A 24,325-nucleotide genomic window follows, 5' to 3' on the forward strand; every position below is an offset into this window, starting at 1 on the left:
AACAGGTCTGCTCCTCTGGGTTCAGCCACACAGCATCCATGCCAAGAACTGGAGGGACCCGAGGTTGGGGTGTAAGAGCTAACCGTGGTCCTGCAACAGTAGGTCTGATCGGTTGGGGAAGGGCCGCTGACAGGCTCATGAGTGTGCCGAACCAATGCTGGCGAGGCCACTTCAGGGCGATCATGATAACCTGCGCCTGGTGTCTCAAGCTTTGCCAGGGCCCTGCTGAGGAATGGAATCAGAGGGAACGCGTCCATCAGGCTCCCTGACAGGAAGGCAGGCATCGGAGAGGGAGCTCTTGCTCAGAGCCTGTCGAGAACAAAGCCAGTGGCATTTCCTGTTCTGTCTGGTAGCAAACAGGTCCATTTGGGGAGTTCCCCACCTTAGGAAGGTCATGCAGACTACCTCTGACTGGAGCGACCACTCATGGTAAGAGGAGAAGACCCTGCTGAGCAGATCTTCCAGCGTATTCCGGACACCGCGAAGGTGACAAGCTTCCAGGTAGATTTCGTGGCTGATTCAGAAGTCCCACAGATGGAACGCCTTCTGACAGAGAGCCAACGAGCGCGCTCCCCCTTGCCTGTTGATGTAGAACATCGAGGCTATGTCGTCCATCAGGACTCGTACCACCTTGCCCGACAGGTGGGACAAAACGACTCCACACGCCAGCCAGACTACTCGGAGCTCTTTGATGTTTATGTGCAACTGCGCCTCGCCTGGGGACTACATCCCCTGTGTCTGGGAGGTTGCCGAAATGTGCTCCCCAGCCGAGCTCCGAGGTGTCCGACACCAACTCGATGGAGTGAAGAGGGTTGTCGAACGGAACCCCTTCTAGGACTGTCCTCCGGTTGGTCCACTATCTCAGCAAGAAGAAAAGGAATACTTGTGGCACCTCAGACTAAAATTTATTTTAGCATAAGCTTTCGTGAGCTACAGCCAATGAAGTGAGCTGTAGCTCACGAAAGCTTATGCTCAAATAAATTTGTTAGTCTCTAAGGTGCCACAAGTACTCCTTTTCTTTTTGCGGATACAGAATAACACGGCTGCTACTCTGAAACCTGTCATTATCTCAGCAAGGTAAGTATCACCTGGGGAATGGTAACAATATTCTCTAGGGGGTCTCGGGACTGGGAATAGACTGTTGCCAGCCATTACTGCAGAGGTCGCATCTGAAGCCTGGCATGGCAGACCACGAAAGTGCATGCTGCCATGTGGCCCAGCAGGCAGACAGACAGACCCTGGCTGTAGTCAGAGGGAACGCAAGACTTCCGTGATGAAGTTCACCATCGTGTGGAACCTTTCCAGTGGCAGGAATGCTCTGGCACAGGTAGAGTCAAGGACCACTCCGATGAACTCTACTCTCTCCACTGGCACCAACATTGACTTTTTGTCATTCACCAGTAGGCCCAGAGAGCAGCACATAGCTTGAAGCACCATGACATCCCTTCAGACTTGAGACCTAGAGCCGCCCTTGACAAGCAGTCGTCGAGGTACGAGTAGATTTGGATACCCCAGCACCTGACGTAAGCCACTATCACTGACATGCACTTGGTAAACATTTTCCGAGCTGCCGCCAGGCTGAACGGGAGGACTGTAAACTGGCAGTGGTGGGGCTGCACCATAAACCGGAGAAAGCGTCTGTGTCCTTGAAAGATCTCTATGTGGAAGTCTGAGTCCTTCAAGTCCTTCCAGTCTCCCGGATCCAGGGAGTGAATAATAGAAGTCAGAGAGACCATGCGGACCTTTAGCTTCTGTAGGTACTTGTTGAAGTCTCGGAGGTCCGTAGACCGCCCTTGGCCTTTGGGATTAAAAGGTACCAGGAATAGAACCCTTTGTTCCTGTACTCGAGAGGAACTTCTTCCACTGCACCCAGCTCTAGTAACACCTTTACCTCCTGCGCGAGTAGACTCATGAGAGGGGTCCCTGAAGAGGGATGGGAAAGGTGGGTAGGAAAGGAAAGTAGAAAGGAACTGGAGGGTATAACCCCGTTCCACTATGCTGAGGACCTAGTGGTCCGAAGTTATAGCGGTCCATGCCGGGAGGAAAAGGGGAAGGCGGTCAGAGAAACTGGGAAAGATGGATGCAGGGAACAGTCTGGTAGTTTGCCCTCGGGCGCACCCTCAAAAAGATTGTTTGGCACCCTGCTTATTACGGGTCGAGCCCAACTGAGCAGAGGGTGGAGGCGGGTGTCTCGGGAGCGCTTGTAACCCTTGGCTAGTTTACGGGGCTGGTCCTACCAAGGCTGGCTTCCCTGGCCCTGAGGCTACTGCGGTTTGAACCGCTTACGTGCCAGGGCTGGGACGTAAAGACCCAGGGTTTTCAGGGTGGTGCGGGAGTCCTTGAGGCCATGCAACTTGCTGTCTGTTTGCTCCGCAAATACAGCCCCGCCATCGAAGGGCAGGTCCTGCAATTACTGCTGAGTCTCAGGGGACAACCCAGATAGGAGCAGCCAAGAGGCTTGTTGCATGGAGACAGCAGAAGCCATTGTGCGGTCAGCAGCATCTGATGCTGCCTGGAGGGCCACCCTGGCCGCAGTCGTGCCCTGATAAAGGATGACTCGGAACTCCTTGGAAGCCTCGGGGAGCAACCCTTCAAACTTGGCCATGGCTTGCGACATATTAAAGACAAATCAGCCAAGGAGGGCTTGGTGGTTGGCCACTCTCAGCTGAAGGATGAAAGACAAATAAACCTTACGTCCAAAGAGATCCAGCCTCCTTGAGTCTTTATTTTTTGGGGGTGGCACCGGGTTGTCCCTGCCTCTCCTTGTGGTAACCACCTCTACCACAAGGGAATTAGGAGCTGGGTGGGACTATAAGTACTCAAGTTCTTTGGTTGGCACAAAGTACTTGTGTTCGGCCCTTTTAGAGATAGGGGGCAGAGAAGAGGGGGTCTGTCACAAGGCATTAGTGATTTTAGAAACCCATTCATGAAAGGGTAGAGCCACCCTGGCAGGAGCCAAGGAGTAAAGGACAAAGAGAGGCCAAGGGCTCTTCCAATTCCTCTGCCTGAAGCCCCAGGTTAGAAGCCTTGTGCTTCTTCAAAAGTTCCTGGTGCACTTTGGCGTCATCTTGAGAAACTGGGCATGATATCATCCTTGTCAGACGAGGCTGCCGGTGCCGCAAGAACCTCCACATCCATTGGCAGTCCAGCAGCTTGCTCTCTTGAATCCTCCTGGACCTGCGGGGTCTTACCCCCCAAAGCCTTGGGCACCGGAGAGGGATGGGATAACTGAGGCCACTGGCCTCTCTGAGGCTCCCAATACCGATTGAGCAGCCTGGGAAGGGTGAACCCAGAAGGGTTCCATGGATACCATGGTGCCGGCCACTGAGCCTGGGGCCATGGGACGGGTTTCAGTGCCGATAATGTAGTCGGCACTGCCAGTGCTTGTCCCGCAGTCAGGGAACCTCACTCCGAGATGGGACTACCAGCCAAGTGGCCGGTACCAGGCGACCAGGATCAGGCTGAGCGGTGGCTCTTGTCCAACCAGAGCCGGTCACTGCGTCCCAAAGCCGACCTGTTCGAGCAAGATGAGCGTCTTGGTCGGGATCTCGGGGACTGATGGTATTCGGTGGATCTGCGTCGGATACCCAGCGATCCACGCCTCACGCTACTCAACCAGTACTGGGACATCGAATGGGACCGAGAGCTACTACAGGCCAGTTGCTAGGATGATCATCCTGAGTAGGGCAACCTCCTTCTTGGAGACAGGCGATGACGTCCCAGCCATTGGCAGTCTCTGGAGCCTGATCAGTCCTGGGATCAGTACCAGGCCCCTGGAGACGGTCGGGGACGGTCCCATAGGGTCTGCGCCAATCTACCGGCGAGGTACACCTCAAGTACCTCGACCAGTGCCCCCGCTGTGGGGACCAAAGAGGGCTCCACTGAGCCTGCCTCTCCAGTCCTGAGGTGTGACTGCTTCAGGTGGGCAAACGCTGGCAGGACGTTCCTCTCGATGGGGATCGGTACCGCTGAGGCAGGGACACATGCATAGGTCCCAAAGCAAGTTTTCCCCAAGACCGGGGTAGCGGTACAGCCGGTGTGGGAGGCATCAGGAGCATCAGGATCTCTTGAGCCGCTTGAAGGGCTTCGGGCGTCAACAGCATCTGAAGCTGGCTATAGCCTGCACCGCTATCTGGGGACGCAGGTGAAGCATGGGATGGGCTGCACTGCTTGACGTGAACTGGGGCCCGACTTCCCGAAGAGGGTGTTGAGCTGCCCGGCACGGGTAGTGGCTGACCCCTAGCCCTCTCCTTTCTCTTACAGAAGGTAGGAGAACTTCCCCTCCCAGCCCTTTTTGGCTTCTTCCCCGGAGCCGTGGAGGAGGACTGGTGCCGACTCATGGATAGCGCTGGCGGAGCACTGTGCATGGAGACTCCGGTGCTCGGACCACTGCCCTGGTGCCAGAGTGAGTGCTGACTCCATTAGGAGTGCTTTCAGGTGGATATCGCGCTCCTTCTTCATCCTAGGTTTGAAGGACTTACAGATACGGCACTTGTCACTTATGTGCCCTTTGCGTAAGCACCTTAGGCAGCTGGTATGTGGCTCACTGATGGGCATAGGCCATTTGCAGTGATCGCAGGGCTTAAAGCCTGGGGACCAGGGCATGCCCCATCCCCTGGCTGAGTCCCATTTGGGACTAACGAAAAGTTGAGAACTACTACTCAGGATAACTAAGAAACTACTAACTATATTACAGGTTTTCAGAATTCATAAGAACAGAAAATGAAACCACGCTAGCCGAAGCAGCAGATGTTCCAGCACCATCACTGGTGGCAAAAAGGAACTGAGGGTGGGGGGAGCTGGCGGCACCCCTTATACTGTACCATGTAGGGGGCACCAGAGCCAGTCCCCTAAGAATACTGGTGAGAGAAAAACTTCCGGCATGTGGCGAGCACACACACCTAATATGGAATGGATGTGAGCAAGCACTCAAAGTAGTACAGATATTTGTCTGCAGCATTTTGTCAAAGGCCTGGGAATCATTCCCAGGTGTTGCCAGTCACTGGCTGTGGTCAGGTTGGAGCATGGGACTAGCCTGAAGGTCAAGAGATGACACAGTTTTAGTTCAGAAAAATAGTTCTTCAGACTAGTAGTTCCCTTGTGCTTGTAACCTGTATGGCTTCTTAATTTAGCTAGTCTGATTTTTTTCTTCCAAAGCCAGCTAATGCTAAAGGGGGGAGGGATAGCTCAGTGGTTTGAGCATTGGCCTGCTAAACCCAGGGTTGTGAGTTCAATCCTTGAGGGGGCCATTTAGGGATCTGGGGCAAAAATTGGGGATTGGCCCTGCTTTGAGCAGGGGGTTGGACTAGATGACCTCCTGAGGTCCCTTCCAACTCTGATATTCTATGATCAGTTTCCACCTTCCTAAATGCAGGCAGGAAGTCAGTGGAGAGGAGGAAGGGAGTAACTGCTGCACTTCAACCACCATTGTATTTACATTTCCGTTCTCTCAACAACAAATAAATTTAATTGGGACCAAACATGAGGCACTACTTGGAAAACAAAGGTTGAGATTTCTGAAGAGAAAGGAGTGCAAAAGTAGGTTTGGATCCCTTTGCGGTGTTATCAGGTGGGCATTTTGAGAGAATGATTCACTTCCTTGTGGAACTTAAAACTGCAATAGCTAGGGAATTACTGAATCTCAATGGGCAGCCAAGGTATTGTGTGCTCATAGACACAAGCAGTTTCCAGCTGAAAGGAAAAGGATAAGGGACTGGACATACTATTTTATCCAGTACAATGCTAATTGGTTAAGTCATTTTTCTTAAAATAAAGGACTTCCACCCTACTTTAGAAAGGGAGATGAACCATTCCTTCCCATATTCTATCACTGGGGTCGGCAACCTTTCAGAAGTTGTGTGCCCAGTCTTCATTTATTCACTCTAATTTAAGGTTTTGCGTACCGGTAATACATTTTAACGTTTTTAGAAGGTCTCTCTCTCTAAGTCTATATTATATAACTAAACTATTGTATGTAAAGTAAACAAGGCTTTTAAAATGTTTAAGAAGCTTCAATTAAATTAAAATGCAGATCTTATCAGTTTAGTGCAGTGGTTCTTAACCTGGGGTGCACACACCCCTTGGGGGTGCGAGACATGCGAGTTTTTTTAAGAAGGTAAATCATCAAAAACACAAATTAAGCACAGGCACATAAATACAACTACTTTGTTTCATCAAACCTATGTATTTATTAACATTATGCATTTTTTTAACGATTACTAATATACAAAGCCTTTAAGTTTTCAAGTTTTTAAGCTAATTGTAGTGTAATTTTTGAAAAGGGCTGGAGAGCGCTGGGCCCAGGCAAGGAGTAGAGCCCTGGGCTGGCTGCCGGTACCCCAGGAGGGCTGAGCAGGGCTAGAGGCCCGGACCCCGGCTGGCAGGGGGCCGGGCGGCTGGAACCCCAGACCAGCAGTGAGGTGAGCAGCGCCAGCGGCTGGTATCCCAGGCCGGCAGCAGGCTGAGCAGTGCAGATAGCTGGGACTCCAGCTAGCAAGGGGCCGGTGACCAGAACCCCAGACCAGCAGTGAGGTGAGCAGCGCCAGCGGCTGGTATCCCAGGCCGGCAGCAGGCTGAGCAGTGCAGATAGCTGGGACTCCAGCTAGCAAGGGGCTGGTGGCCAGAACCCCAGACTGTCAGCGGGCTGAGCCAGGTGCCGGACAGAACCCCAGACCGGCTCACCCACTGCCAGTCTGGGGTTCCGCCGGCTCCTGCCAGCTGGGGTCCCAGCCGCCGGCCCCGCTCAGCCTGCTGCCGGCCGTGGGTTCCGTTCGCTCAGGCAGGCAACAGGCTGAGCAGGGCAGGCGGCCAGGACCCTGGCTGGCAGCAGTGTGCCATTAAAAATCGACTCGCGTACTGCCTTTGGCACACGTGCCGCAGGTTGCCGACCCCTCTTCTATCAGATTATTTGGCACAGTATTTTGAATAAATATGTACTGTATCATGTACCAGACAAGCAAGCAATCTTAGTCCACTGTTAACTTTTTAATCATTTCCAAAAAAGCATAAATTTCCACGTTACTTCCACCAAGTTAGACTATTAGACGAAGGTTTTAGAAATCCAGGTTACTTTTCACCATTAGTGCCAATTGTTTACTTCTTGCATTTCCTCCCAGGTTGGGCAATGAAAATAAACTAGTCCATTTCTAATCAAAAGTGTTCTTTATTACTTAAGATGTCTGCCATACCATCACATCACTGAGAAACATCAATATTTCACACCCCTAGAGGAAGCACAGAAGATGGCCAAAAGATCAGTGTGCTTTATATGTTTGCAAAGCCATAAAAGGAGCAAGTAGGGAGAATGTGTTGGCTTTGAACTGGTCATCTTCTCAAATTTTATTAGCTCTCTAAATAATGTCTTGGACTCTTACTTTAAAGCCCTGTTTTTACTGGGAATGACAATGTGAAATGATGTACTAAGACAAAAATGACCAGCCTCCAATATTAAAGTTGCATAATAAGGCACTTCCTCCCCAAACCCCTCAACCCTACCTGCTGCCCCAAGCTCAGCTGCTCTTCTGAAGGAAAAAGAAAAGGAGTACTTGTGGCACCTTAGAGACTAATCAATTTATTTGAGCATAAGCTTTCGTGAGCTACAGCTCACTTCATCGGATGCATACTGTGGAAACTGTAGAAGATCTTTTTATATACACACAAAGCATGAAAAAATATCTCCTCCCACCCCACTCTCCTGCTGGTAATAGCTTATCTAAAGTGATCACTCTCCTTACAATGTGTACGATAATCAAGGTGGGCGATTTCCAGCACAAATCCAGGGTTTAACAAGAACGTCGGGGGGAGGGGGGGGGGGGAGGGAACAAGGGGAAATAGGTTACCTTGCATAATGACTTAGCCACTCCCAGTCTCTATTCAAGCCTAAGTTAATTCTATCCAATTTGCAAATGAATTCCAATTCAACAGTTTCTCGCTAAGAAACTGAGTCTGGATTTGAAGTTTTTTTGTTGTAATATAGCAACTTTCATGTCTGTAATCGCGTGACCAGAGAGATTGAAGTGTTCTCTGACTGGTTTATGAATGTTATAATTCTTGACATCTGATTTGTGTCCATTTATTCTTTTACGTAGAGACTGTCCAGTTTGACCAATGTACATGGCAGAGGGGCATTGCTGGCACATGATAGCATATATCACATTGGTAGATGTGCATGTGAACAAGCCTCTGATAGTGTGGCTGATGTGATTAGGCCCTGTAATGGTGTCCCCTGAATAGATATGTGGGCACAGTTGGCAACAGGCTTTGTTGCAAGGATAGGTTCCTGGGTTAGTGGTTCTGTTGTGTGGTGTGTGGTTGCTGGTGAGTATTTGCTTCAGGTTGGGGGGCTGTCTGTAGGCAACGACTGGCCTGTCTCCCAAGATTTGTGAGAGTGTTGGGTCATCCTTCCGGATAGGTTGTAGATCCTTAATAATGCGTTGGAGGGGTTTTAGTTGGGGGCTGAAGGTGACGGCTAGTGGCGTTCTGTTATTTTCTTTGTTAGGCCTGTCCTGTAGTAGGTGACTTCTGGGAACTCTTCTGGCTCTATCAATCTGTTTCTTCACTTCCGCAGGTGGGTATTGTAGTTGTAAGAATGCTTGATAGAGATCTTGTAGGTGTTTGTCTCTGTTTGAGGGCTTGGAGCAAATGCGGCTGTATCGCAGAGCTTGGCTGTAGACGATGGATCGTGTGGTGTGGTCAGGGTGAAAGCTGGAGGCATGTAGGTAGGAATAGCGGTCAGTAGGTTTCTGGTATAGGGTGGTGTTTATGTGACCATCGTTTATTAGCACTGTAGTGTCCAGGAAGTGGATCTCTTGTGTGGACTGGTCCAGGCTGAGGTTGATGGTGGCATGGAAATTGTTGAAATCATGGTGGAATTCCTCAAGGGCTTCTTTTCCATGGGTCCAGATGATGAAGATGTCATCAATATAGCGCAAGTAGAGTAGCAGCGTTAGGGGACGAGAGCTGAGGAAGCGTTGTTGTAAGTCAGCCATAAAAATGTTGGCATACTGTGGGGGCCATGCGGGTACTCACAGCAGTGCCGCTGATCTGAAGGTATACATTGTCCCCAAATGTAGAATAGTTATGGGTAAGGACAAAGTCACAAAGTTCAGCCACCAGGTTAGCCGTGACATTATCGGGGATAGTGTTTTTGATGGCTTGTAGTCCATCTTTGTGTGGAATGTTGGTGTAGAGGGCTTCTACATCCATAGTGGCCAGGATGGTGTTATCAGGAAGATCACCGATGGATTGTAGTTTCCTCAGGAAGTCAGTGGTGTCTCGAAGGTAGCTGGTAGCATAGGGCCTGAGGGGGAGTCTACATAGCCAGACAATCCTGCTGTGATGGGGCAATCCTGATGACAATCCAGACAATCCTGATGGGGCGCCCAGGGTTTCCAGGTTTATGGATCTTGGGTAGTAGATAGAATATCCCAGGTCGGGGTTCCAGGGGTGTGTCTGTGCGGATTTGATCTTGTGCTTTTTCAGGGAGTTTCTTGAGCAAATGCTGAGGTTTCTTTTGGTAACTCAGTGGGATCAGAGAGTAATGGCTTGTAGAAAGTGGTGTTGGAGAGCTGCCGAGCAGCCTCTTGTTCACATTCCGACCTATTCATGATGACAACAGCACCTCCTTTGTCAGCCGTTTTGATTATGATGTCAGAGTTACTTCTGAGGCTGTGGATGGCATTGTGTTCCACACGGCTGAGGTTATGGGGCAAGTGATGCTGCTTTTCCATAATTTCAGCCCGTGCACGTCGGCGGAAGCACTCTATGTAGAAGTCCAGTCTGCTGTTTCGACCTTCAGGAGGAGTCCACCTAGAATCCTTCTTTTTGTAGTGTTGGTAGGGAGGTCTCTGTGGATTAGTATGTTGTTCAGAGGTATGCTGGAAATATTCCTTGAGTCGGAGACGTCAAAAATAGGATTCCAGGTCACCACAGAACTGTATCATGTTCGTGGGGGTAGAGGGGCAGAAGGAGAGGCCCCGAGATAGGACAGCTGCTTCTGCTGGGCTGAGAGTATAGTTGGATAGGTTAACAATATTGTTGTTTGGGTTGAAGGAACCATTGCTGTGGCCCTTTGTGGCATGTAGTAGTTTAGAAAGTTTAGTGTCCTTTTTCTTTTGTAGAGAAGCAAAGTGTGTGTTGTAAATGGCTTGTCTAGTTTTAGTAAAGTCCAGCCACAAGGAAGTTTGTGTGGAAGGTTGGTTATGGGTAAGGAAGTTAACTTTACACATCCGGCTAGCGGACCGACTCGAGAGCCAATGAGCATGGGTTAGGCCTACCAGGATAAAGTGTTTCGGGAAATGCTTTTCGCTGCCGAACAAGCTCTTTGGGAAACACCTGCTTGATTTCCATGTCCTGAAAATTTAACAGCAGGTATCAAAAAGACTTTGAGCCAGCCTGCCTCAAGTCTACATTACATTTCTAGGTTGCTTTCTATACAAAGAAAAAGAAGGGGAGACTGAAAACCCTCAAATCAGTAAGAGATGCAGGTTAAAGAAAAAAAAAGTGTAAGGCACATTTTGCCCTGATTGTCAATGAGACAACCAAGAAAATAGCAATATTCCAGACTGACTCCTGAACAGCAAGAAAAATGCCCTGATAAGTAGAGTTTCTTCAATCATTGCTAATCAGAAGTTTGAATGGGAAAAGTTGCAGTCCAGAGCAAGGGGGGAAGGGGGAGTGTGTCAAGACTCCCACATTCTCTGCTATGAGTTGCTTATATTTCTAAATCCCTGCTTTAGAAAGGCAAGGCCCCACCTTCCACCATCGCTCTCCCTTTAACAATATCCAGGGCCAGAAACACTGAGTGAGAAGCATGAACTGAACTCAGAAGCCATCACGACCTCCCATCCCCCACCCAAGCATGATAAGCCAATGTATTTGGCTATTAGTCAAAGCGCTTTTAAAGAAGAAAACAGCTTAGGGTGGCTTCCCCTTTGTATTATGGCTCTCTGCCAAATAAATCAATTGGCTGTGTTCACAGTAGATGGATTTAAATCAAAGATTTAAAATCAGATTTAATCATGACTTAAATCAGTAAGCAGTGACCTTTGTTTTTTTAAATAATTGATTTTAATCTTGTTTTGTTTTTGAACTATTTAGTTATTTTCCTCAAGAAAAGTTGATGCTCATTGGTAACCATCAAAACAAGTTTTTTTGCAACTAAACATAGCCTTCACGCACTAATTTTGGTACTTCTTTTTGCTAACCAAGAAGATGTACAGTATCTATACACGTTTATTTAAGCAGTTATATGAATAAATTTGACAAACATACATGTACTGCTTTTTTTTTTTATTAACTGAAATACTTATAGTATGTTTAAGCCTTAATATAGGTTGTCAAAATTTCAAATTTAATTTTAAATAGTTTTATTTTTACAAAATGAACATTTAATTTAAATTAAATAACCTGATTTTTTTATCCACCTTGGCTGTGATACACAATATCATATCACTAAAACTAAAGGAGGACTTGTGGCACCTTAGAGACTAACCAATTTATTTGAGCATAAGCTTTCGTGAGCTACAGCTCACTTCATCGGATGCATTCAGTGGAAAATACAGTGAGGAGATTTATATATACACAGAACATGAAAAAATGGGTGTTATCATACACACTGTAAGGAGAGTGATCACTTACGATGAGCTATTACCAGCAGGAGAGCGGGGGGGGGAGGGGGGGACGACCTTTTGTAGTGATAATCAAGGTGGGCCATTTCCAGTAGTTAACAAGAACGTCCGGGGGGGGTGGGGGGGGGGGTGGAAGGAATAAATATGGGGAAATAGTTTGACTTTGTGTAATGACTCATCCACGCCCTGTCTCTATTCAAGCCTGAGTTAATTGTATCCAGTTTGCAAATTAATTCCAATTCAACAGTCTCTCATTGGAGTCTGTTGTTGAAGTCTTTTTGTTGTAATATTACGACTTTTAGGTCAGAGACCGAGTGACCAGAGAGATTGAAGTGTTCTCCAACTGGTTTATGAATGTTATAATTCTTGACATCTGATTTGTGTCCATCTATTCTTTTTCGTAGAGACTGTCCAGTTTGACCAATGTACATGGCAGAGGGGCATTGCTGGCACACGATGGCATATACCACATTGGTAGATGTGCAGGTGAACGAGCCTCTGATAGTGTGGCTGATGTGATTAGGCCCTGTGATGGTGTCCCCTGAATAGATATGTGGACACAGTTGGCAATGGGCTTTGTTGCAAGGATAGGTTCCTGGGTTAGTGGTTCTGTGGTGTGGTGTATGGTTGCTGGTGAGTATTTGCTTCAGGTTGCGGGGCTGTCTGTAAGCAAGAACTGGCCTGTCTCCAAGATTTGAGAGAATGATGGGTCGTCCTTCAGGATAGGTTGTAGATTCTTGATGATGTGTTGGGAAGGTTTTAGTTGGGGGCTGAAGGTGATGGTTTTAGTTGTGGGCTAACACGGCTGCTACTCTGAAACCTATCACTAAAGCTGGCTTTTATAAATCAGGTTATGAGTGGATGCTGGAAAGCTTAACTTAGGGTATGTCTACACTACCCGCCAGATCCGCGGGTAGTGATCGATCTATCGGGGATCAATTTATCGTGTCTAGTGTAGACGCAATAAATCGATACCCAATTGCTCTGCCGTTGACTCCTGTACTCCACCGAGGCGAGAGGCGGAAGCGGAGTCGAAGGGAGAGCGACAGCAGTTGACCCCATGCCGTGAGGATGCGAGGTAAGTTGACCTAAGATATGTCGACTTCAGCTACGCTAGTCTCGTAGCTGAAGTTGGGCATCTTAGGTCGACCCCTCCTACGCCCCCCTGGGGCAGACCAGGCCTAAGTTTGACTGTGAATTAAATCAGACAAACCTTTCCAACCTCTACACTAGTAGCTGGTTAAGATCCTCCAAGAAAGAGGTATTCAAGATAAAGCTTGTTCCACACTGACAGAAGTGGGGACAATTTAAAGATGCAGTTGAGAACTGAATTTCCAGGGGGTGGGCAGTTTTAACTAGTCATTCCAAGTACAGTGGTTTGCCATTAAAAATCCAACATCTACCATTTAGTACCTAACAGAATTATTTCCTGTTCTAATTCTATATACTGAAGTATCTCAGGTATCATTGGGTGTTAACAGTAGGTAAGTATGGACTTTGATGGCAACCTCTCATACTAATTTTGTACGTTTCATGGATTTGTTTGGTGTATCTGTATCACAATTTGGGTGGAGACAGGAAGAAACATACTGCATTAGCCAAACACCTCTAAGTCTGAAGAACAGCAGAGGCTTGAAAAAAAAAAATGGGTAACATTTTACAATATGAAGGTACTTTGCAATTTAATTAGCCATTGTCACATGTATACTCCTACATTATAGCCTATGCCCTTCTCAACGCAAATAGTCAATGGTTACAGAATTCTATTTATTCTTAATTATTTGTTAGTATATACAAGCACACAGGGTCTCATGGAACAGATATGCTTACCTCCTTAATCATCCCTTGGCTACGTGAGCCAGTGCACCACAATGAAGCAGTTTGGCTACACAGCACCTTCTGTTATTCAAGAACAAGTGTGGCATTTGAGCCTAGGGTAGTGACAAGCTCAAGGTTTGTTAATTACTTCATCCAAACATGCTGTCAAGCTAAGTCAGACTCACCTCTTCCCCACAAAAGAATCGTGTACAACTGGGTCACTCAAACTCTGCATCAGCAGAACAAACAGACGACACAACACGAGACCAGACAGGCTGCGGTAAAGGAGGAAAAAACTGATAGAAGAAGCAGGAAAAGGGAAGAGGTCCAGCCTGCCAGAAATTACATCCTTTGGACCACATTTAGACTCTGCTACCTAAAACTGAGCAGATGCAAGTGCCAGAAGCAATAAAGAAGCCTCAAGTCTGAGAACCTGAGCAAAACAAGGAAAACTGAAGATCTTCCAAGGAAGAGGGAAGGATTTCATGTTGTTAAAATGCTTTCAGCGCATATTCATTCTGCAGAGACTTCCATGGGAGGGTCTCACACACAATGCCTGGCATTAGGACTTACAGATTCTACCAGACTACGCTCCCCATTTCATCCCCAGTCAGCTGAAGCAGCTGGACCTGCCTGCCCAGCTTTGCTGCTGAACTCCAGCGGGAGCCTAAGCAGTCTCCACACACCATATTATGGCTACGTTTTTCCAACTGATGTTTCAGTATGTGTGCACCAATGATTCTGCTTCAAAATTTTGTGGATTTCAAATATGGAATGTATCTTTAATGAGAGGTGATTCCATACCTTAAAAGCAGATGTTCCCTTTGTGTGTCCTTAATCTCCCAAACTGCTGATCTGTAAAATAAATGAACACACAATTAAAAAGGAAGCCAAGGTTATAATCAACTACTTGGGTGTCACAGAGACTGATCTTCATGAGGGCTGGCCAGCCCAAATTTTAGTCCATGGCTTTGTACAAACTAATCCACTGGATATTTTACTTTGCTGTTTTCCCATTTCTGTGGCCTGGGACCCTCTCGCTTGGCTTATGCCTCAATGACAACACAAACTAAAGCAGACGTTAGGTTACTAACCCAGCCCTGAACCCTAACTGTAACAGTCTAGGAAGCAAGTTGTACAGCAGCCTCTAATAAAAGGCTAGATAGCACTGTTCAAGTCATTCTTGAAAAAAGCCAGAAGGAACCATTGAGGTCATCTAGTCTGACCTCCTGCATAACACACACCACAGGATTTCACTGAATGGATTCCTGTTTGAACTAGAGCATCTTTGTTAGAAAAACATGCAACGTTGATTTAAAATTATGCAGTGATGGAGAATCCACCACAATCCTTGGTAAATTATTCCAGTGGTTAATTATCCTCACTGTTAAAAATCTGCACCTCATTTCTAGTCTGAATTTGTCTGGCTTCATCTACTGGAATCTTAGTATGCCTTTGTCTGGTAGACTGAAGAGTCCTCTATCATCAAATTCCTGTTCCCCATGTAAATACTTACAGACCGATCAAATCAGCCCTTAAACTTCTCTTTGTTAACCTAAATAGATCGAACTCCCCAAGTATCACTATAAAGCAGGTTTTCCAGTTCTTTAATCATTCTCGTGGCTTCCCTCTGAACCCTTGCCAATTTATCAACATCCTTCTGGGAAGGATATTTCAGTAGCATCTGTACCAGTGCCAAATACAGAGGCCATATAACCTTCTTACACCTACTCAATATTCCCATGTTTATACATCCAACGATCACGTTAGCCCTTTTCCGTGCAACTTTGCACCATCATCTTATTTTCAGCTGATTATCCCCATAACCCCCAAGTACTTTCAGAGAGTCACTGCTTCGCAAGATAGAGTCCCTCTCAGCCAATATGCATGTCCTGCATTCTTAGTTCCTACATGTATGACTTCACATTTGGCTGCACTGAAACATATTGTTTGCTTGTGCCTAAATGATCCAGATAACTCTGTGCCAGTGACCTGTCTTCTTCATTAACCACTTTCCTCTATCTTTGTGTCATCTACAAACTTGGTCACCAATGATTATGTTTTCTAGCAGGTCACTGATTAAAATGATTAACAGCAGAGTGCCAAGAACCAATCTTTGCAGGACCCCTCTAGAAACACAGCCGCTCAGTGACAATTCCCTGTTTAAAGTTACATTTGGAGACTTGTCAATTAGCCCGTTTTTAATCATTTAACATGTGCCATGTTGATTTTGTATCATTCTAGTTTCTTAATCCAAATGCCTTATAGAAGTCTATTATCTCAACACTATTACCTTTATCAACCAAGCTAGATCTCTGAAGAGATTACGTTAGACAAAATCTATTTTCCATAAACCCATGTTGATTGGCATTAATTATATTACCCTTCTTTAATTCTTGACCAAGTCCTGTATCAGCTGTTTCGTTATTTTGTCAATTAATGCATATACACAAAATGTAAATTAAATTGAAACTGAACAAATGAAATACAATATAGCTGCAAGAGACATCACTAAAGGTAAACTGATACTGGAATTTTGTGTCTTCTGAGTTATGCTTCATGGCATGAGAACACAGCATCAGAGTCAAACAACAAATGTTGCTAACATGGCACTCCTGGTGCTTATGACCTATACCAGCCATTCACCAACAACAGTTACCTCGTGACTAAGTGCAGAATAAAACTGAACCAGAGCAATGAAAGATCAGAACATAAGCTATCAGAAATCAAGTTAGTACAAAGGCACACAAGCAGCAGCACTGGCGCAACCATAAGAGAACTGAGTGGTGACGTACTCTGGGAGAAGCATCAAGAAAAATATCACCCTCATGGCTCGTACACTCTACTAGCCAGTACATGCAGAGTATTAACATTCATTCTTCAGAGGGAAGGAGTCCTGCAAGACAGGCACCGGGAACTTGAGGAAAGAACAGAGGATTCACAGCAATGTAGCAGCTGACAGGAACCCTGATACATAAATCACACACAAAATAGTGTTGCAACTCACAATTTTATCACAATTCTCACAAAAAAATTTCTTAGAATCATAGGTCCTGGAATTGTGCAAGTAAGTTAGTCTCTCCACTTTCATTTGAAAAAACAGTATGTTTCTAGCCCTCATGATTGCAGAGAAGAGCTTGAATGTGTGATCCAAGTGTACTCTAAAATTCAAAAGTAGGCATGTAAATAAAAAACACAAAATGATGTTTTAAAGTTCCATGATTTTGGGGAGCCTGATTATTTTTGAGCACTTGGGACTGGCAATATTACAGTTATGATTTGATAAATTAGATTGACTAAAATCACTGGATTATATCTTGGCCCCATTAAAGTCAATGGGAACTTTCCCACTGACTTCAATGAAACCAGAATTTCATCCATTTTCTTTGACAAAGATACATTTGCCGTAACTTCTTGCTGTGAAAACTGCACTGAATGATAGTCTTCAATATAACTCAAATCATCCATCATATTATGTTCCTTTGATCTCAACTGCTCCAAAAGCCCAAATCCCTCCACCGGAAAAAAAATATAAAACATTAAAGCTATTTTGTTCTAGGCCAGAGGCTCCCAAACTGTGGCTGATAACTAGGGGTCCAGAGAGAGCTGTCTGGCCAAATGGTGCTGAAGCAAACAAACAAATGTAAAGAAAGAAGATATAGAATAAAAGTAAACAGAGTGTGATCAACACTTAGAAAAGAATGCCTCCCTTAACACATTAAAGAGAGCTAAAAACACACTAGATAAGAACATAAGAACGGCCAGCCTGGGTCAGACCAAGGGTCCCTCTAGCCCAGTATCCGGTCTTCCAGCAGTGACCAATGCCAAGGGCCCCAGAGGGAATGAACACAACAGGTTATCATCAAGTGATCCATCCCCTATCGCACATTCCCAGCTTCTGGCAAACAGTCACTAAGACAACCATCCCTGCCCATCTTGGCTAATAGCCATTGATGGACCTATCCTCCATGAATTTATCTAGTTCTTTTTTGAATCCTATTATAGTCTTGGCCTTCACAACATCCTCTGGCAAGGAGTTCCACCGTTTGACTGTGCATTGTGTGAAAAAATGCTTCCTTTTGTTTGTTTTAAACTTGCTGCCTATTAATTTCATTTGGTGGCCCCTACTTCTTGTGTTATGGTAAGGAGTAAATAACACTTCCTTATTTACTTTCTCCACACTAGTCATGATTTTATAGATCTCTATCATATCCCTCCCCCTCACTCCTCTCTTTTCCAAGCTGAAAAGTCCCAGTCTTATTAATCTCTCCTCATACGACATCCGCTCCTGTGACAGAGCGGGGAGTGGGGAGGACTGACCTGGGGATGTCACAGGGGAGTTTTACTGGGACTGTCTGCATTGGGGATGGGATAGCAGGGGGTGACTTCACTTGAGGGATGATACCTGAGCCTGTAACCTGAGCCAGGAAGGGGGTTGGGGCCAGGTGACACCTTTGCCCAGGAAACTGGACTAAGGCTGGAGGAGGAGCCAGGGGGAGGCTAGGTGAGACTGCTGGAGGGGGTCTCAGTTTGGAGTGGTCTGGGGAAACAGAGGGAGCCCCAAGTCTGGGGTCTAAGCTCCCTGCCCCCCAGAGGGACCTGACTGAGGGGTCCTGTTTGTACCTACAAGCTCTGTTTGGAACTGTGTTCCTGTCATCTAATAAACCTTCCGTTCTACTGGCTGGCTGAGAGTCATGGGGAATCACAGGAAGAGGAGGGTGCAGGGCCCTAACTCCCCCACACTCCATGACAGCTCCACACCCCTAATTATTTTTGTTGCCCTTTTCTGGCCTTTTCCAAGTCCAATAGATCTTTTTTGAGATGGGGTGACCACATCTGCATGCAGTATTCAAGATGTGGGCGTACCGTGGATTTATAGAGCGACAATATGTGATATTTTCTGTCTTACTAAGTCTTTTCCCAGCATTATTTTTCTATGTAAACAATTTCTCAAGTTGCCACAGATATGTAGGATCGTTAATGAGGAGGGAGGTGTCCACGTGACAATCTGCACTATGAACATTTTGGGGAAGTTTTAAGCAGTTTGATCACCACTCTGCATTATTTCATACCTCTGTACAGCATCTTTTCCACATGCTCACATGCAGGGCTCAAAGTCCTGTACATCCGCATTGTCCCAAAGGGTTGTGCAACCAGGTATATGAGACGCTTTGGATCTCTTTTAGAATTGCATTTTTGGCATAACTAAGGAATACCCGCACTCCGTCTCCCATCACAGAGGGCAGGAATGGGATCAGATGATCAATTGATGAAACGCCAGCGAGCGCTAAAGGGCACTGAAATATTGGTGGCATGGTTTATCTCAGTCACTAATTGGTAAAGCTATTACCCAAAGGATTCTAAGATCTTTCACATGGCAGAACTCTTATTTTTATGTTAGTAATCCCTCAGTTGAGACAACTAAACATGAACAATTGTTTATTTCTGTTCAGACAAGAGGTAGGAATAAAAAGGCATCACAAATTGTGTCATTCCACCCCAAAGCTGAAGGACATTTTCCATAATTCCAACTTCATGGAGAGTAGAATTTCTTGTGGTGCTTTAGATAGCTGTTTCGCTTGCCCATGTCTAAGGGAAACCAATCTGAACCCGTTTAGGAAAATATATGGAATGTTCTTTCAAAAGCTACAATTATTTCACATCAAAGTTAAGATATTAACTGAACCAATAAATTTCAACTTGTGGTTCTCACAGCACCCCTGCACATAGTGGGCCAGATCTTCAGCACAACTTCACGGATTTTAATAAAGCTGCACCATTTTACAACAATTGAGGACATGTCCTAGTATCAATATTTATATATAGGGTCTGTGAAGGAGTGTACTAGCCCTTTAAGAGTCAGCCAGGAGCTCACAGCCTGGGATAATCAAGGAGATTGCCTGCTCCACCTTGGACTTCCTTATTTAAACAGAAAGAGGAAGTTGAACAGGGGAGAGAGATTAGAGACATCTAGCTGACAAATGGGGGTGATCTCTCTCCAGCAGGTTAGCCTGCCCTAGGCACAAAAACTTTTTTTTTTTTTTAAATTTGGGAAACACAACCCTTCTTAGCCTGAAGTATATAAATCCCTGGTAACCCCCACATGTTGAATACAGCATGCAGTTTTGGTATCCTCATCTCAAAAAATATAAATTAGAATTGGAAAAGATGCAGAGAAGAGCAACGAAAATGATTGGGGTATGGAACAGTTTCATATGAGAATTTTTCAGCTTAGACAAGAGATGACTAAGTGAGGGGGGATATGACAAAGGTCTATAAAATCACGAATGGGGTGGAGAAAGTGAATAGGGAAGAGTTATTTACCTCTTCACATAACACAAGGACTAGGGGTTACCCAATTAAATTAACAGGCAGCAGGTTTAAAACATACATTAGGAAGTAAGTCTTCACACAACACACAGTCAACCTGTGGAACTCTCTGCCAGGAGATGTTGTGAAGGCCAAAATTGTAACAGGTTCAAAAAAGAACTAGATAAATTCATGTACAATACATCCATCAATCGCTATAGGCCAAGATGGTCAGGGATGAAATCCTACACTCTGGGTGTCCCTAAACCTCCAACTGCCAGAAGCTGGATGACAGGGAATGGACCGCTCAAAATTTCCCTGTTCTATTAATTTCCTCTGAAACATCTGGCATTGGCCACTATCAGAGACAGGATACTGGGCTAGATGGACCTTTGGTCTGACACAGTATGGCCATTCTTATGATGGGAAAGGAGGACTGAATTAACACTCCAGCTTGGAGGAGAACTGTGAGCTAGAGCAGACAGAAGACTCCCAGGGAATAAAAAGACAACTCGTCCAGTCAGGTAGAGCTGCAATTTGGACTCTGAAGCCTTTATTTTTATTCAAACAGTATAGGATAATAAAACAGCATAATATTGAAGAAGAAAGCCTCTGTGAAGGGAAACTGAGAATGACCAAGACAAAGCCACACTAGCCCAGAAGAGGTTTCTCCAGGGCAGACACACCATTTACAGCATCCGAAACTTGTTAGGTGCTTTCCAGTCAAACAGTATGATCTTATGACACACTTTTGACCTTGACTTCCCTAGTATAAACACATAGCAACATGTACATATAAGAAGAATTTTAAAACACTACAGTAGACGCTCATTAGTAGCAACAAAGCGGTGCCCTTTTGCTATGTTGCTCCAAAGCAGCTGTTGCTGTTATGGGGAGTGTCAATAATTAGAACAGAATAGAATCATAGAATTTCAGGGCGGGAAGGGACCTCAGGAGGTCATCTAGTCCAACCCCCTGCTTAAAGCAGGACTAACCCCCAATTTTTGCCCCAGATCCCTAAATGACTCCCTCAAGGATTGAACTCGCAACCCTGGGTTTAGCAGGCCAATGCTCAAACCACTGAGCTATCGCTCTCTCCCCTTCTCCCCCACAATTCACAGTAGAAAAAGTGTTCCCAGGGGAAATGTTGCTCGTAAGCAGTGGTTGGTCTTACAAGGTGTTGCTGCAAACAAGTGTCTATTCTATAACAAATAAGATACTACACTGCACACACAATTCTCCCTTTGGGGAGAGTGAGAAAAACGAACCAAACGACACACTAGTCATGTCATTTAAAGCACTACCAGAAGGCTCTCAGATACTGTGCCGATGAGGGTAGGAAAGGAACTTAGCCAGAATTTAGTGGATCCCTACCTGAGGGAATTTACAGTCTTAGTCTTGCTAGATGGGGGTTTACGTTAATGGAAATGTGCTATATCTGTGGTAACAGTAACTAGTGGTGTAATTCAAACATAATGTTAAAATAAAACACTAAAAACTGCATTAATGTAAAACAGACCAAATGAGAATGAACACCATCTCCACTAATGCAAAGCTATAATACTGTACATGGTGACACATATAGGGTAGATTTGGTAAACCAAGATATATTTATTCTTAATGTATTACAGTCACAAAACTATATCCATATTTCAAACAATTATGTGTTAACAATTCATCTCTATATTAAAGGGTGTTGCAAGATATTTTTCAGATCCTTAGTACTCAGGATGGCAATTGCTTCCCTCACTTCTCATACCAGGGTTAGTTCTTCCTTGACAGCAGCTGCCTTTATAGTCTTGTTAGGAAAAAAACTATGTTATGCCCAGGTAGTAGTGCTACCGTTGTTCATGCCACCTACTAAAGAAATATCCCACCACCGCAGAAAAACAGGTGAGGCAGGGTGAAAATAAGGATTCCCTACACCCCATCCCATGAAAGATAACTAGTCATTTAAATTAGATGACACCTATCCCCATGAGTTTAGTGTCTTTTAATGTTTGTAAACCACCTAGTCCAATGGGAAGGACCTTACCAAATTTACAGTTCATTTTCATTAATTTCACAGTCATAGGATTTTAAAAATCATAAATTTCATTATTTCAGCTATTTAAATCTGAAATTTCACGGTGCAGGCGTCTTGACACAAAGTTGGGGGGGGTGGTCACAAGGTTATTGTAGGGAGAGTTGTGGTACTGCTACCCTTACTTCTGCGCAGCTGCTGGCAGAAGCTGGGCTGCTGGCCAGGAGCCCAGCTCTGAAGGCAGCGCCGTCGCCAGCAGCAGCGCAGAACTAAGGATGGCATAGTATGGTATTGCCACCCTCACTTCTGCGCTGCTGTCTGCAGAGCTGGACCCTCAGTCAGCAGTCGCCACTCTCCAGCCACCCAGCTACGCAGGCAGCAGTGCAGAAGTACGAGTGATATTGTAAGGGTGGCAATACCATACTTCTGCACTGCTGCTGGCAGGGCGCTGCCTTCAGAGCTGGGCACCCAGCCAACAGCTGCTGCTCTCCAGCCGCTCAGCTCTGAAGGCAGCACAGAAGTATGGGTGGCAACACTGTGACACCCCCCCCCCAAAATAGCCTTATGACCTCCCTGCAACTCCCTTTTGGGTCAGGACCCCCAATTTGAGAAACACTGGTCTCCCCCCATGAAATCTGTAAAAGCAGACCAGATTTCATGGGGGGAGACCAGATTTCACAGTCCATGACGTATTTTTCATGGCTTGGAATTTGGTAGGGTTCTAATTATGGTGTTAGTCCAGACTTTTGTAAACCCTGACCCATCAAGCCATACAGAATGGTCATGAAACCCACTGCCTTCACCTTAATGCTACCCACCATATTTCTCCACCATAGGTGAAAGGCCTTCACCGAAAGTAGTAGTAGCTACATGTCGTCTGCAACAGCAACTTGGCAGACAAGAGAAACTGCTTCCACTTCAAAAGCCACTATTCCTTACCAGGGCCCCTTCCTCATTCCTGAACTCAACAAGCGCTTAAATCAAGTGTTTATGCTAGAAATACAGTGATTATGTTTTCTACACAGGGACTACTTCCAAATGTATGATGCATTCTTGTGCAAATTCAATTTACTGTTTCCACTCCTGCATGAGAAGACCTGGATGAAGCTGACAGTACATTAGAAGACCTTAAATCTAGAAGATGTCACTTCTAGAGTGTTTGGCTATAGCTTTTCTTTCCTCTCCATTGGAAGAAGTAACTCAGTCAAGTTTAGACTTTAAGTTTAAATGTGTTGTAGAGTGGGATGAAGGCGGTCAGACCTATTGGTCAGAGAAAATGGTCAGAGCAAGAATCAGGTACTGGAACCAGAGGTCAGAGCGGATGACTGAGTCAGGAGTCAAGCCAAGGGTCAGAGCCAGAGTCAGTAGCCAGGAGTGTAAAGCAGGGATCAGGAACAAGACAGGAGGGCAAGAACCAAGAACAGGACAGGAAGGCAGGAATCAGGAACAATGCAGGACTCAGGAGTCAGGCGAGAAGGCAGGGTCCAAGATAGCAGCCAGCCTAGTTGCTTAGACAATGTCCTATGTCCCAACCCTCACCCCCCTTTCTGGCTTAAGTAGTGAGTCTGAGCCAAATCAGAGAGGCCAGACATCTCTGCCAATCAGAAGCTTTGTGGGAGGTGTCTATGGCCACCAGCCCATACTCCCTGATGGTACCAGTGAGCTGACAGGTGGCGGCAGAGGTCTGAGGACTACCTGGGGATCTGTAGACCTGGGTTTGAGATTCACAATCCCTCACAAAAATGTTACAGAAATATAAAAAGTTTTCAAAAGCTAAAAGAAGTCTTGCATTAAATTCCAAACCTGAGCAACCTTCTAGAGAAGTGTTCAGGGACAAAAGTCAGCCTCACCTGGCAATTATCGTAAAGAAAACCTAGTCCTTCTCTTTCGCCATGCAGAACATTTTTTTTGCTCAGAAGTCAAAATCTTCTGGGGTACAGTGGGACGTCCACTAGAGTGGAATCTGTACTAGCAGCGGTCATCAACTGAAGTCACACTATTCCAACTCAGTCCAGAAGTCAGACCATGGAATTAAGAACCTCTTAAGTGGACCGATTTTCAACGTGTGGAAAAACTAGACAATATTCTTTGGCAATGTCCATGCTTCCTGCTTATGCACGATAATGGCCTTTTTGCTGAGGTGCTCTAACCAAGCTGTTTGACACACACCAATGGACAGAGAGAGGTGAACTTGGTTCACAAAACCAGGCAGCATCAAATAGCCAAGCAGCTGCCCAAGCACAATATTTTCATAGCGCCAAATGTTTTCCGACATGAAGCCCACCCCGTCCACAGAAGGGATTAGTGGAAGAAAGAAACACTTTGGTAGTGACCTTTTGAAACAGGTATTCTTCTTTTCTTTACCCAGCCTCTGCTTTCCTGATCTGTTGCAGGCGGTCCGCTCTATTTTGACAGATGCTCTTTACTTTAAAGCTTCCGCCTTTAGTTGCGCAGATTTTCCAGAAGCTGCAGAAATATTTTGGTAAAGATGGTTCAGGACAGCCACCCAAAAATCCACTCTGCTGGAAGAACTAAATGAAATTTTCTG

General features: G+C 45.7%; 1 protein-coding gene and 1 long non-coding RNA gene across 16 annotated transcripts in view; one reads left to right on the forward strand and one right to left on the reverse strand.

The window, feature by feature from the left end:
- MAP4 (microtubule associated protein 4) overlaps positions 1 to 24,325 on the reverse strand; it is a 278,564-nt gene that overhangs the window by 209,433 nt on the left and 44,806 nt on the right. For 14 of the 15 annotated variants that reach the window (XM_043541762.1, XM_037891346.2, XM_043541771.1 and 11 more), the window contains exon 2: positions 14,250 to 14,300. The gene's annotated coding sequence lies outside the window, so the exon portion shown is untranslated. Of the gene's footprint in view, positions 1 to 13,630; positions 13,721 to 14,249; positions 14,301 to 24,325 lie in introns of all 15 variants that reach the window. The other variant, XM_043541758.1, reaches the window with a different exon arrangement.
- On the forward strand, positions 6,435 to 6,654 carry LOC122464796. Its single transcript, XR_006289181.1, has 3 exons — positions 6,435 to 6,467; positions 6,498 to 6,503; positions 6,586 to 6,654. It is a non-coding gene; the product is annotated as an uncharacterized LOC122464796 (long non-coding RNA).

Source organism: Chelonia mydas, chromosome 2, assembly GCF_015237465.2.
Source record: "Chelonia mydas isolate rCheMyd1 chromosome 2, rCheMyd1.pri.v2, whole genome shotgun sequence".
NCBI lineage: Eukaryota > Metazoa > Chordata > Testudines > Cheloniidae > Chelonia > Chelonia mydas.